Source organism: Siphateles boraxobius, unplaced genomic scaffold (genome assembly GCF_051911475.1).
Source record: "Siphateles boraxobius isolate OS27281-9 unplaced genomic scaffold, OSU_SipBor_1 120, whole genome shotgun sequence".
NCBI lineage: Eukaryota > Metazoa > Chordata > Actinopteri > Cypriniformes > Leuciscidae > Siphateles > Siphateles boraxobius.
Genome location: NW_027508723.1, coordinates 3,750,125 through 3,765,523, shown reverse-complemented (window position 1 = coordinate 3,765,523; position 15,399 = coordinate 3,750,125). Strand labels below are relative to the sequence as shown.

Genomic DNA, 15,399 nt, shown 5'->3' with positions numbered 1-15,399 from the left:
CAGGCCAGCTGACAGTCTTGCCTGGGCCCGGGACAAGATAATCTTAGATGGGCCCCCCCCATTTTTTTTTTATAAAACACCATATAGCCTTCTTTCACCTAAACTGAATAATAAAAACACGTTTAAATGGGTACATTTTCTATAAATGTCTTCATTTTCTTTTCTTACATAGCCTACTGCAGTGTTAAAACACAAATAGACATGCAAAATCTGTGCATTTTGGGCACTTTTTGTGTGAAATCATATTTATTTTTTGTCCATCAAAAGTGTGCTTTCACTTTTAATTAGCTAAGCATGAGCAGCGCAGCAAAAATAGACTCGGATCTGGCCCATTATCTGTTCACCGATGACGACAGTGACACATTTCAGCCGGCTTTTTATTTCTCATCTCCATAAATATATCTAGTAGTAAAGCTAATGCAAGGGCTAGGATTTCAATGAAATCTTTGCTAATACTTCCTCATCATCATGGAGAGCGCAGTTCGCACCGCTTTCTTCTTTCCACAAGCGCGTGCTCTCCCGTGGCGTCTGTCGTTGCTATGCAACAATGAACTTGCGCGCCAAAATATTTCCATATGTGGCTCTTTTCTCCTTTCTTATCAACAAGTGGATTTACAGCCACCACATCAGCAGCACCGCCGGTCGCAATGTCTCAGCACTTTTATGAAGAGGTCGCAACTGCACGCGCTTCGGGCATGCACGCGCATCAAGTACCGGGTTTGAGAAAACCTGGTACCGTGGCGTGACGTTTAAAAAGAAAATTAGTACCGACTTGGTACCGAAGTACCGGGTCTTTGACAACACTCATAGACGTTGGCTGCGCTGTTTCTTACCTTGCTCTACGTTGACTTTAAGTTACTAATGTTAGTTCCAGCTTCACCGTCACCACCTTTTTAAAAATATTTGTTTAGGACATCTCGACTCGAAGGCCTCTATTTTCTTCTTCTCTTTTCTTTTCTGAACACCGGACTTGTGATGACCGGACATTTTAAGCGTAACGTTAGCCTACTGAACTTCAAATCAAATGACAACATCAAATTTCGATCAGTGGCCAAACCATTTTTGTTTTGGGGGTGGGGGGGTTCTTGACCACTACACTATTTAAAGGACAATTAGGAAGAAAACAAATAAAAAGCTTTTATGTAACTAGATATTTTATTAGAAAAAATATTAGATACTTTTTCCACAAATATGCCTATTTTATTTATTTTTTAACAATTATTCCATAATTTAATGAGGGCCCAGTTCTGGGCCCCCCCCCCCCCCCCAACCCTGGGCCCGGGACAACAGACCCGTTTGTCCCCCCCCTGTCGGCGGGCCTGTGTGCAATTAACACGGCAGAAATGCTGAGACATTACAACTGGCTGATCACGTTTGACACTATTAACATAATATTTCACACAATCAGGTAACCTCACTCTCATATAACATAAAATATAATGTAGCAGCCGTACATCAAGCTAAACAGTGAATAAGTGACACAATAACTGTTCAAAAGGCTCCTCTGTTACAGTGTCCGTGGGACAGGCTGAAGGTTTGAGCTGTGAAATTATTTTATTGAGGCAAGGAAGCGACATAGGCTCAAACTGATCAAACACTGTAAAACAGGTCAACATTTCAGAAGGGTCGGATACAGGTGGGGAGATATGAGCTCTAATGGAGGCAATCTTGTCTAAAAAATAGTGTAAAAAATTCTCACAGACTTCAGAAGAAGCTTCCAAACTGAAGGATTTGTGAGTCAAAACTTTTAGTGGAGAAACAATGTCAAGAATGCTGGCACATGTGGAGAGAAAGGAAGAAGTTAATTTCTCTGAGTCAGCTAAGAGACCAGTCTCAGACTGACATGACATTTGAAAAGCACAAGAAAACTGAGCAGCAGTGGTCGGCTTAAACACACGGCCTAGTGGCGGAGCCAGGATTTTTTCATAGGGGTGGCCAGGCAAGGGCCAGCAAACAGTCTGGGGTGGCATATAAATCTTAATTATTTTAACATAAAAATTAGTTTAAATAAATGTATTGGACTGTTTTAGTGCCTTCCTACACAACTGAATACAGTTAATTTGTACTTAATTGTAATTGAGATAGTAGTGAATTAGGAATCATGGAATACTGAGTGAATTTGATCTTTTTTATTATTATTAGCTACTTACTACCTCCAGGCATATTAATAAAGAGCACACACACTATAGCTAATTATATTATATTAGATTATTTAAATTATTTTATTATTTAGATTATTTATTAGGTTAGATTATTTAACCTTCATTGAATTTTATATAATCAATTAACTCTTCAACTTTCTATATTAGTTGTCAAAATAAAGAATCTAAACCCTTCTATCATACCTAAATTAAAAAGGGGGGAAAACATCTCTTTTGAATCCCTATGTGCAAGAATGTGAACAAGGCGGAAGTAAACAGCACATAAATACCAGAATGTAAAATTAGTTATTTTATGGATTTAATGATAGGCTAATGATAAATTTTAGTTTTTCCTTTACAAATTAACGCAAAATTACCGCCTATCTTCTAGTAGCCTCACACGTTCACTGATCTTTTGCATGTGTGAGCATACACAAAAATCGCTGCAAAAGATGCTTAGTTTCTGCATGTGCTATGGGGGATATTGTTCAAGTCTTGAAACAGGTTTGTGTTGCCTGACTTTGATGGCACGTATCTTCAGCAGTTTGCAGTGCAGGCTGCATTATTGATATTACATGTTTTGTGTCGAAATGCATATTTGACAGTGAGTTGACTGTAAATCTGCATCCTAACTCAAGCTAATACTACTTATTGTTAAATTTATGTTCATTAACAAAAACAGTAACATCTGTTAAAAAAAAATGTAACGACCACATTTTTATTTGGTAAAATGTAATATTCTGACTGTTTGAGTTTTATTAAAATTAACTATTGGTCATCCAGTATCATGCATTTAGATCATGATAACCACAGATAAAACCAGGCATAGCCTATAGCACCTCACTATCATGGCAAAATGTCACTTTATGGTTTCTATGGTATTTGTATGAAAAACAGTAGCCTAAATACATTATTAAATACTGTTTATATTCCATTAGTAATACATTGTCTACATTAATAATATAGGCTAATACAATTCAATATGTATATATCACATTTCATGGTGCAGTTAATATTACTTGTTACAGTAAATCCATGGTAAATGGATTCAGTATCAATTCAGATTCTGACTGTATCGTGCGCACAGTGTTTCTCCTGTTCTCCTGTCAGCGCTGTTTCATCTGCCTTTAAACTGGTTTAAACTGGACATTTGTGTTCTTTGCTAATTTGAGCCGAGCGGATAAATGGTCCGTGTGGCGCGCGGTTCAAATGAGTTTAGTTCCACTTTTGGCGCATAAACATTATCGAACATTTATCGAACTCTTGATATCGTTTTATCGAGAAAAATGATATCGCGATAATTATCGTTATTGTTTTATCACCTAGCCCTAATATAAAGTAAACAAACTAAATTTTAAAATGAACATTTCTATAGATGGCCCAACCATTTAACTAGCATTGCCATATACATATCCTTTCAGAGCCTGACTCCACCCACTGGCAATATTTGAAAAATGCTGGAAAAGTGGGCAGAGCCTAAATAACTATATAAATGCTATGCTAAATAGATGCTAATATACTCTATCTATATACTCTATCCTGATCGTTTTCAATACTCGCAATTCCAACTCCTGACTCGCTACAGTGGTTTTGACTTAAGATTGTTTTATACTGCCAAAGGCGTGGTAGCTTGTACCAAGGGCGTGGTGAGCTCATAGACAGTATAAGAAGGGTGAGCTGGAACCTGCTAACGTGCCACCGCAAACATCCAATAGGAAAATTCAACTGCAGTAGCCACCGTTCAACCTGAAGAGGGCAGCACTCAGACGTTTTTACACCATATATTGTAGAATTAAAACACTTTATACCCAAATGTCAAAAAAGTTACTCAAATCAATGAACAGCACTAATAAAGCCCTATTCTTACAGATCATTAACTAAAAAAAGTTAGCTTAGGGTTTAGTTACTCTTTAATGGTTTAAATTAGCCGAATTTACATTTTTCTAGGAATTATTTGACATTTACACCCACGATGGCCTGAATGACAACCATCATAGAATCAAGTTTAGGACCTAAATAAAGTGGTCCCATAAAGTATTTAGATACAACACACACTGCCTTTCAAAAGCTTCGGGTTCAGCAAGAGATTTTGTTTTAATCATGTTTAAAGAAATTAATACCTTTAAGAGAGCATTAAATTGATCAAAAGTGACAATAAAGAGATAATGTTTTAAAATTGTCTATTTCAAATAATTGCTGTTCTTTTGAACTTTATATTCATCAATGAATCCTGAACAAAATTAATTCAGTTTCCCGAAAAATATCAAGCAGCACAACTGTTTTTAACACTGATAATAATAACAATCAGAAATGTTTCTTGAGCAGCAAGTCATCATATTAGAATGATTTCTGAAGGATCATGTGACACTGAAGACTGGAGTAGGCCTAATGATGCTGAAAATTCAGCTTTGATCACAGAAATAAATTAAATAGAAAATATATTGCAATAGTATTCCATATTGCTGTTTTTACGGTGTTTTTGGTCAAATAAATGCAGGTTTGGTGAGCAGAAGAGGCTTCTTTCAAATAAAATAAAAAACCTATAATCTTACAATCCCCCAAAAAACATTTATGTTTAAAATAAAGCAATAGATATAATTTTGGCACGTCACTTGAACCTTCTTTGGAGCTGCTGTAGTTCATATATCTGGAGTTATCTATAACCAAAATATCAGATATCCAGTGATGTGTGTAATGACTGTATCATATACAATAGATCATATGAATTCTCAGCAGCAGATTGTCGATACTCACCCGTCGTGTGTTTCAGATGGTGTGGTGACGTACGAGCAGCTGAAGCTCATGATGTCCACTCGAAGCGTCCAGCTCGTCGATGTTCGTGAACCGGATGAGCTGGAAGCAGGATTTATTCCAGGAGCAACCAACATTCCTTGTAAGTCACACAGTTCAGCTCTACACACACACTTTATGAATGACAGTACTTTTGTTGATGTAGTGGGAGAGGTGGAGCAGGCCCTCAGACTGAGCCCGGATCAGTTTAGAGAGCGATACGGCGTCACAAAGCCTCACAGAGAAGACTCAGACTTTGTGCTGTTCTGTTGTAACATTTTTCCTTCTCAAGTGTTGAAAACTTAGAAGTGCAGACCAGGAGACTTTAAGAGGTATCTTTCGAGCAGAAGTTCTTTATTGCGTCGCTGTAGTCATCTCAATCAAGTCTAAATAAGAGAACTTTACATTGCAGTTTATATACATTTCAAGGGGGTGGAATTAATTTCATAGAGGAGGGGACTCTTGATTCAGCTGGTTACCTGATTTCATCAGGTAACAGTGTAACTCAGAGTCTTGAGATGCTAATCCAACAAGCCTGATTAGATCAACAAAAGGCCCAGCTGACCTTTGAGATGTGACAAGAGGTTAATGTCTGAAACCTTGATTGCCTCAAAATGGAAAACAGTGTGTGCATCTTTCTCAGTTAAAATACTATAGTATTGGAAGCTCAATAAATCATTTAAATACAATTTGTAATCCTACATTTCCCCCTTTGAGAGTTCTAAATAACTCTCACAAAATACAAATTTAGACACTTAAAAGTTCATTCTTGTAACTTGTGATCGTTACAGGCACATGCTTCTGTGTTGCTGTTTCTGCAATTGCATGCTGACACAGAAACAAACATGCAATTTTAGGGTCCGTGATGTTCTTACGGGTAATAGTCTTTTCTGGTAGGAACTGTGATTTTTTCGTGAGAGACGTGATTCATTTGTTAAATGAAAAACTTGATACTGTGGACGCATAGATAGTACGCTAATGAGAGAAACAACAGCAGAATTGCTATTTCCTTCATCCACATCCACGGTTTACCTAACAAGTTCCCGAACCATGAAGAGTTATCTTCAGTCATCTGGTGTAATTTTGTTGAAAGACCAAGACTGTCTTGTTGGACCATCATGTTTGTGCACAAGTGAGTCATGGCTGGAGTCTACACTTTGTGCTATGTCCTGATGGTTAGGAGTAGTATGACAATCTTGATCATGTTGCTGGATGACTGAAGGTTCCGTATGTGGGTCTCTGCGTTGTGTATTTTTTTCTTTTCAAGTGTTGAAAACTTAGAAGTGCAGACCAGGAGACTTTAAGAGGTATCTTTCGAGCAGAAGTTCTTTATTGCGTCGCTGTAGTCATCTCAATCAAGTCTAAATAAGAGAACTTTACATTGCAGTTTATATACATTTCAAGGGGGTGGAATTAATTTCATAGAGGAGGGGACTCTTGATTCAGCTGGTTACCTGATTTCATCAGGTAACAGTGTAACTCAGAGTCTTGAGATGCTAATCCAACAAGCCTGATTAGATCAACAAAAGGCCCAGCTGACCTTTGAGATGTGACAAGAGGTTAATGTCTGAAACCTTGATTGCCTCAAAATGGAAAACAGTGTGTGCATCTTTCTCAGTTAAAATACTATTTTATATCTATAATAATAAGGATAAAAAGGATAATACTATATCCTTTTGTGATAGTTGGCTCGGCAGTAGGTCTCGTTGTTTTCTGGAAGTGGTGTCTTCATACGCAGGTGAAGAGGTCGGTGCGTATGGGTTTCGGGACAGCCATCAAGTGGTATCTGCACAGAGGAAGACAGAAAACAAAAGACAGGAGAGCAGTATTTGTTCAAACACTAGGGTTGTAAACTTTTCCGAGTCTGCTAGACAGTAGGGCAGTATTTGTTCAAACACTATGGTTGTAAACTTTTTCTGAGTCTGCTAAACAGTAGAGCAGTATTGGTTCAAACACTAGGGTGGTAAATTTTCCGAGTCTGCTATTGTTGTTCCTTCTTTCCCTATTTCTTAATTATGACACCTAAAGAACGCAGTGAGGTGAGGATGGATTAATGGATGGGAAGGCCTATGAGGGATTCTTCACCAAAGGGTTGGCCTCCGACGCCTGTTGCAATCGGTTCTTCCCTCGGCTCCCCACTGGTTCGTGTCCTATCCTATCCCTGTTGGAGGGGGAACAACTTTACAGTGTGATACGTGAGTCCAGGTTTTCCTTCCCTGACACAATACTGCAGCTGCTGTAATCAACATCACTTGATGTGGTCCATGCCACTTAGGGTCTAATGGCTTTTTCCTGAATGACTTTATCATGACCCATTGACCTGGGATGATTGTGTGTCCACCTTCTGGTGGAGTCTGCCAACATGACTCAACTCTCCCTCTGGCACTCTGTACCGCCTTTGTTAGGTTTTCACAGTAAGCAATCAGGGCATCTGAGGCAATGTGTTCATCAGCATTTCTAAGATCAATCACACCTGACATCTGCATGGGGCGTCCAGTAATAATCTCATGAGGGCTCAGTCCTACTGTTCTGTTAGGTGATGCTCTCATACTACACAGTACTGCTGGCAGTGCTTCGACCCATGGTACCCCTTCCTGATGCATTTTGCTTAGTCTGGTTTTGATTGTTCTGTTCGATCGTTCAACCTGTCCTGATGCTTGTGGCCTGCATGGACAGTGAAGATTCCACTTAATCTTCAAAATTCTAGACACTTCCTTGACTACCTGTCCTGTGAAGTGTGTACCTTGATCTGAGTCAATGCAATCTGGTAATCCCCATCTGGGAATGAAATCAGTGACAAGACATTTAGCAGTATGTGCAGCTGTAGCACGCCCTGTTGGATAAGCTTCTACCCATCTTGAGAACTTATCTATTACTACCAAAACATCAGTTTTTCCCTTACAACGAGGCAATGATATGTAATCAACTTGCAGGTGGATCACTGGATCACTGGATCTTCCCTCCACTGGTTTGAGTCCTATCTCACAGGTAGGTCATTCAGGGTCGCATGGAGAGGCGAGGTATCCAAAGCACATCGACTGACCACAGGGGTTCCCCAGGGGTCAGTCCTTGGACCCCTCCTCTTCTCCATTTACACCACATCACTGGGACCCATCATACAGGCACATGGTTTCTCTTACCATTGCTATGCTGATGACACCCAGCTCTACCTCTCATTTCAACCAGACGATCCCACAGTAGCTGCACGTATCTCTAGCTGTCTGGCAGACATTTGGGCATGGATGAAGGAACATCACCTGCAGCTCAATCTGGCAAAGACTGAGCTTCTCGTTCTCCCTGCCAATCCGTCTCTACAGCACGACTTCACTATCCAGCTAGACTCATCCTCAATCACCCCATCAAGGTCAGTCAGAAATCTTGGAGTAATCTTTGATGACCAGCTAACCTTCACAGACCACATTTCAAAGACAGCTCGATCATGCAGGTTTGCAATGCACAACATCAGGAAGATCAGGCCTTTCCTAACTGAGCATGCAACACAACTTCTTGTCCAGGCCCTGGTTATTTCTAGGCTTGATTACTGCAATGCTCTTCTAGCTGGTCTTCCATCATGTGCAACTAAACCCTTACAAATGATCCAGAATGCTGCTGCTCGTCTTGTCTTCAACGAGCCCAAAAGGGCCCACGTCACTCCGCTGTTCATCTCCCTGCATTGGCTACCACTCGCTGCTCGAATCAAGTTCAAGGCGCTGACACTTGCTTACAGATTGTCCACCGGCTCAGCTCCCTCCTACTTTCACTCGCTCCTACGGGTCTACATCCCTACCAGAAGCCTACGATCGGCCAAGGAGCGACGGCTCGTGGTGCCTTCACAGCGAGGCACAAAATCACTGTCCAGAACATTCTCATTCACGGTTCCATGCTGGTGGAATGACCTACCCACCCTCGTCCGGAATGCAGAATCCCTGACAGCATTCAAAAGACAACTGAAAACTCATGTCTTCCGTGAGCACTTAACATAAGAAAAAAAAAAAAAACTTTTTCTTGAAATCTTCGCTTGTCTGGTTTATGCTACTCTGAGCAATGTTTGAACTTTGTATTCTGAGCACTTCTTGCGTTGTTTTTGCCTCTCCATGATGACTCGCTTGGTTTAATCCTCAAATGTAAGTCGCTTTGGATAAAAGCGTCTGCTAAATGACTAAATGTAAATGTAAATGTAAATGTAGGTGACGAAATGGTCCTGGTGGGGCTGGGGTATGTGCTGCTGGTGTAGTGGCTGCTGGTACATCATTATTTTTCTGACATGTAACACACCTCTTGGCTGTTTCTGTGGCTACATTTCTGAATTTTGGATTCCACCACTGATTTGAGAACCTGTGATTCATCGTTGCTGGACCACTGTGACCCAAATTGTGTATTTGTTGAGCCAAATATGGCAACAGTGATTCGGGAGCAACATACTTTTCCCCTTTGGTCCAGCACCCGGATGAATCCACTGTGGCTCCTTTGTCTAACCATGTCCATGCTTCATACAGAGGAACGTCTTTGTACAGATCAATTATTGATTCAGGAGGCATAATTGTCTTCTGTGCTGCACTACCTGAACACACTTGTACAGTTGCATAGAAACAAGCCTGTTTAGCTGCTATATCAGCAAGAGCATTACCTTTAGCTTCCGTAGTATTAGTTGTGAGATGTGCTTTCACTTTTATCACTGCTAATTTCTTTGGAAGTTTCATGGAAAACATTAGATCTTTCACTAATTCAGCATGCTTAATGGGGGATCCAGCAGAAGTTAGAAACTGTCTGGTTTGCCAAATGACACCAAAATCATGAATTACCCCAAAAGCATATCTGGAATCTGTGTAGATATTAGCAACTGATCCTGAAGCTAGCGTGCATGCTCTTGTTAGGGCTACTAGTTCTGCAGCTTGAGCTGAAAAATGATCTGGAAGACGTCCTGAAGCTAACACTTCCGTGGTGGACGTTACTGCATAACCTGCTCGTCTGTTACCTTCAATTACTTGAGCTGACCCCCAACGTCTCCTGGTCTTCGCTTCTAAGTCTCCTACACTTAAGAAGAACAAGGTTTACAACACTCTGTAGTTTTAAAACACATAATTCAATGCAAACACAAAGATGACTGAGAGATGAGCAAATAAACGTTCCTCAAAAGCCTGATGATCATATTTGAGACTCACATTTTAACATGATTTTTCTAATAAATTATGTATGATAATCAAGTAAACCTAAACTGCTACAGTGCACTAATTGTTCAAATATTACTATAACAATATCAAAGTTATTCTTACGTTTACTTTATAAAAATGAAAGATTTCACAGCAAAAAGACCTTGTGAACCACAAGCTGAAGGGGGACGTTTGCACAATTGTAAAAAAAGGTCTTTTACTTGCTAAAAAGTGTAAACTATCTATCAGACGACAGAAGGCATGTAGTAGATCGAGTACAGATGGTTTTTCAGAAAAGTTTTGATCATGTTTATGATATTATATTTTGCAAAGCAAATATGATATTATGGGTTCATTTAAGAGAGTTTCCCTCTATGATTTGGTGTCCTTCATATGTCAACATTTATTTTTCCTATGCTTTCTTGCATTTTCTATTTGTTTTGTTTTTATAGGTAGTGACATTAGTTATATGACTGTTTTTTTTATGTAGAAATGGTTTTATGAATATAATGCATTAATTATTTAATTGGCTAGAAAATGCGCTGTAAATATTGCTATTAAATTATTTTTATGATTTAAATCCTCATCCGGTAATCAGAAAAACCTAAGCAAGTCATGATCATTCATTGGATTCATCCTCACTGACTCACAGATGACAAAAGTCAGGTATCCGTGTGTGTTTCCTCTCAGGGCCCGTCATTACGCTGGAGGATTCAACGAGTGGCGTCAGCGGGAAGATCTGCGAGCAAGAGTCGAGCATAAAACTTGACAACAGAGGAATAATGCTTATTTCAGGACCTAAGACTATGATTATGAATTTATACTCCACTTGACTGTTAAAATTACAGCAGAGACCAAAAATGTATTCATCAAATGTGTCTTTGGCAAAGACTCAATAAATATTGCATTGTTTATGATACACTTTGTTTGTTTTTATGCCATATCATTTTGTCACCATAAATGGACCGAGCGAGTTGAACACGTTGAAACCGAAAGTGATATATTGACAATGAATATCAAACTGCGCACTATACAGCCCTCCCATTTAAACCTAACAAATAATTAAGTAGTATAGTGACATGAATAAACAGGAACAGGCTGAGGATATCATCAACTGCGATATTATTGTAAACACAGCTCGTGAATTCCCATTTGAGATCTAATGAGCCAAAACAAATATTAGAGTATCTCAACCTGTCACATTCACAACTAAATTTTCTACAAAATGAAGGGATGACAATGAAATGAAATGGTTCATCAGAGTGTTTTTCCCGCACATTATTATGACGGTGCCGGTGAGACTCAAACACTCACCGCTTTGAGAAAAGCTCTGCTTTAACCCTTTCATGCATGAATTATGATAACCTCAGTCAGGATTTTTTTTCCTTTGTGTTTTTATTGCTCTTAGGGCATGAAAAACAATATTTGAAATTTTCTTTTTTTTTAACACATTTTTCAAAGAGATTTTCAGATGTCCACTTGAGTGGACAGCATGCGTTTATGGTTTAAACTGAAGAGATACTGTCTGTATTAAACATAATACAGTAATCAAACATATATAGTGTCTGTATTTTTAACTGTAATTGTATTAAAAACCAATTAATACAATTATAAAATCATGTGAAACTATAAAATATATACAAAAAATAAAAATGTGAAATGTTGCAAAGGCATCGTACGAAACGGCATCAGACAAAACAGCCTCAGACATATTTCGACATAATATCTTGTTATTTCGACATAATAACTTGCTATTTTTCGACATAATAAGGGGGCATTCTAATCTGCATTATTATGCGTTTTATAATGGTTTTCTATGGGAGGAAAATGCTAAACATTTAATTAAACGCGTTGCGTTAATATTCTCATCTGATTTTTTGTAGTATAGCCTACTTTATTATGATTTTAGTATCATAAAGATTAATACATGCACGTACAATTAACCGTGAACTTGATAAATGTGACAGATATGTTTTACACAAACAAATGCCTTTAAACGTATGTGCAAAATTCAGAATTAAATGAATGTGCAGCAATAGAGGGCTACTAAATAAGCGCATTTAGTTTCATATTTGTTAAAATATTAGAATGTTATTTTTTTTTCCATGTTGATTATGAAAAAGTGAACAGCATGAGTAAGATAGGATGCGCAATATATGGGTAAGACATGATTTTGACCACTTCATTAAGTTTTGTTTTGTAGAAAGTGAATTTCGTTTTGAATAAATTGTATCTTAATTTTAATCATTTTTTATCAACCAATTGCCTGGATTTAATAAATAAGAGGCAAATATAGCAGACAATTATAATCATTATGGAGGCGCCGGTGTGTCACTTGCATTGCAGTGAACTGGAGCGCATCTCATCATAAAGTTAAACTCAGTGTATGGCTCACAGACATGAAAAATATATCTATTTTTCAAAAAAATGTTTACAGCAATGTTAAATCAAGCAGTCTAATAGCTCGAAAGAAGGCTTTAACTTCACGATCGTGAAAACTATCAGTTTGCCAACATACAAGCTAGCTAGTTGAAATGTCATCTAACTTTTTAAACGTGCAAATAAAACTCCCGAAATGCATGTTCTCTTCTGTATACAACGTAATTAGTGTAACATTTGATGAAAGCACATATATAAATATATCATGACGGGTTATCTCCTCCATCAGCTGTTGTTGTATCTGATCTGGGCCGGGTTTCCCGATAACGATCGGGTTTCCCGATAACGATCGATAACGATATCGGGTTTCCCGATAACTTAGCTTTTAAGAGTGCAAGGTTACTAATGCACTTAACATAAACGCGCGAGAAGAGAACGCGTTCTACGTGCTACTTAAGCGTTGCTGTCCATTCGGGAAGTGCTGGAATATAACCTTATATGGAATCATATTCTGAACGTTTAACCTAATAATCGTCATTTGTTGTGGATTAGAAATTAAGACAAGTCTAGGCCTATATGAAGCACCTATACAGGCGGAGGCACTGACAAAATGGCTGAACAAAAAACAAAAAAAAAACAAGAGAAGATACCTTTCAAAAAGATTCAATTAAATGTCCTTTTAGAGGAGATAGAGCGAAACAAAGATTTTATTTTTAACAGATTTAAATGACACCATACAAATAAGGAAAAACAAAACATCTGGGAGGACATTGCAAACTCACTGCAACCGGTGTTCAAAGATCAGTCCGCAAGAAATGCCCAATACATGGCTGGTTTTCGTGCACGTCAGCAAGTCATTGACAGATTTTTTTTAAATTTATTTGTATTTTGCCCAGTCTTTAAAGCATATTTCCCACATTACTTATTGTATGATTTTTTTGTTCATTCATTTAATTTGTGTATTTCTATTTTTTGTTCCCTTTTTAATTATTTTATATATAAATTCATTAAAACAAAACACGAGTACAATAAAGTGTACAATAAAGTACAATCAAAACCTTATATTATACTCACGTTGCAGTGTAATCTGTTAAATCTAGATAAAAAAGTGTAATCAGCCGGTTGTCCTGCAGGAGACCTCATAAATCTGTCTTCTTACGATGCACTTGGGGATTAACGATTACTCCAGAGCACTCGTAGTTCTACGAAGATTTTCAAGTGCTATTTAAGTTACGATGCTTTTGGGAAACAGACCATTAAGATCAGTCGTACGATCGTTTTTACGAACTTCTTAGGCTTACGATGCTTTTGGGAAACCCAGCCCTAAACCGCGTACATGTGACGTCACATGGGGCGGGGCAATGCGAACCTCTAAACTCCACCTGAGTCCGTTTTGTCCGATGCCGTTATGTCTGATGCCTTTGTGTCTGAGGCTGTTTTGTCTGATGCCTTTTTGTCTGATGCCGTTTCGTCTGATGCCTAATTGTACGAGACCTAGGCTACCTGACACCTGACATTGTTTTTATGAAAAAAATAAAAAATATGCACCAAACAAGCCACTTTGAAATTTTGCTGTTTTCATGCATAGGGCCTACAAAAGTTGGGTGACCCTCCCCCTAGACTTATAACGAGATTCTTACGAGATTCTCCGCCTCTTTTGTTGCATAGCTTGGAGATCAACCTCCTGTACAGCCACGAATTTTCGTGAGTGTTGCTTCCAGTAAAATGACCCTAAATGAGTACACAAATAACGTATGAATAAGAGCTAATTCGTGAGATTGACATGTGAATGCATATTAATTTAGCAGCAAAGTTTGACATTGTTTATGGTTATAGTTTGAAATGTGGGACTTCATAAATGTTGATGCAGCAATTTAAAGCCCACTATATTTGCAGCCTAATTGTGTAGCAACATAAACGTTCATCATCTAATTAGCACCGGTGTTGGGAGTAACGCGTTACAAAAGTAATGCATTACAGTAACATATTACTTTTTGCTGTAACGCAGTAATGTAAGGCATTACTAATCAATTTCCAGTCATATTTTACTCGGTACATGTTCAGTAACGCTTGCGTTACAACACACTTTTGAAAAATCAAGTATTACCTGTTCATCAGTCAATAGCCGCGTGTGGTGCACAAGTTTTTGATTTATTTAATTCATCTGAAAAATGAATGCCATTTTACAGTATTTTATTTTACTTTTTGTTTTTAAAGATATGGAATGAGAAATTTTAACTGTTTTTGAGATTATTATTTCAGCATAAAACAATTGTAGTAAAGTAAAGTGAATTTGGTGTTGTTCACATAAACACACTGACACAGGCACTGAGGGTTTGAATATTGAGTTTACTGAGGAATAAAACAGTTTTCACAGTTCCTCTATAGGCTACAGTATGGCAGCTCATTGTGTGTCTGTTATTATATCAGACAAACTATTTTCTGCATGCGGTCGGTTAGTGTTTAATTTTAAAGGGTTCCAGAGGGTCACTGGCGGTTTTAGGGTACTGGACTCCGAGCACAGTCAGTTTCTCTCCATGGCAGGAGAGAGCTTGAAATATCATCACATGAAGGTACTTCTCTACTCCGACCTTCACCTGAGAGAGAGAGAGAGAGAGAGAGAGAGAGAGAGAGAGAGAGAGAGAGAGAGAATACACATGCATTTATGTGATCTCTTCCACGTAAAACTGTAGTCTGTTCACATTGATCCATGACACCGCGAACATATTTCTACGAGTTCTGCTACAGTGACCATTGCAAACTAGATTTGAGTGTCCAGCAACGCTACACAGTTGAGAAAAGTTTTCTGTTATACAAATGCAGAGAAACTTTATACAGTGAAGTTTTTTACAGTGAAGAAATTGTATCTTTCAGAGAGGACGGAAAAATGACACATCACACCCGTTTAGGACACACTGTCTGCCATAGTTCGCTTGTTG

At 38.3% G+C, this 15,399-nt stretch overlaps 1 long non-coding RNA gene across 1 annotated transcript in view; it reads right to left on the bottom strand.

Moving 5' to 3' along the window:
* Nucleotides 1-5,268: 5,268 nt before the first annotated feature.
* The window catches only part of LOC143732408 (uncharacterized), a 68,202-nt gene continuing 58,071 nt past the window's right edge, over nucleotides 5,269-15,399 (bottom strand). Inside the window, exon 6 of the long non-coding RNA XR_013201109.1 lies at nucleotides 5,269-15,057. This is a non-coding gene — a long non-coding RNA (uncharacterized LOC143732408). The remainder of the gene's footprint in view (nucleotides 15,058-15,399) is intronic.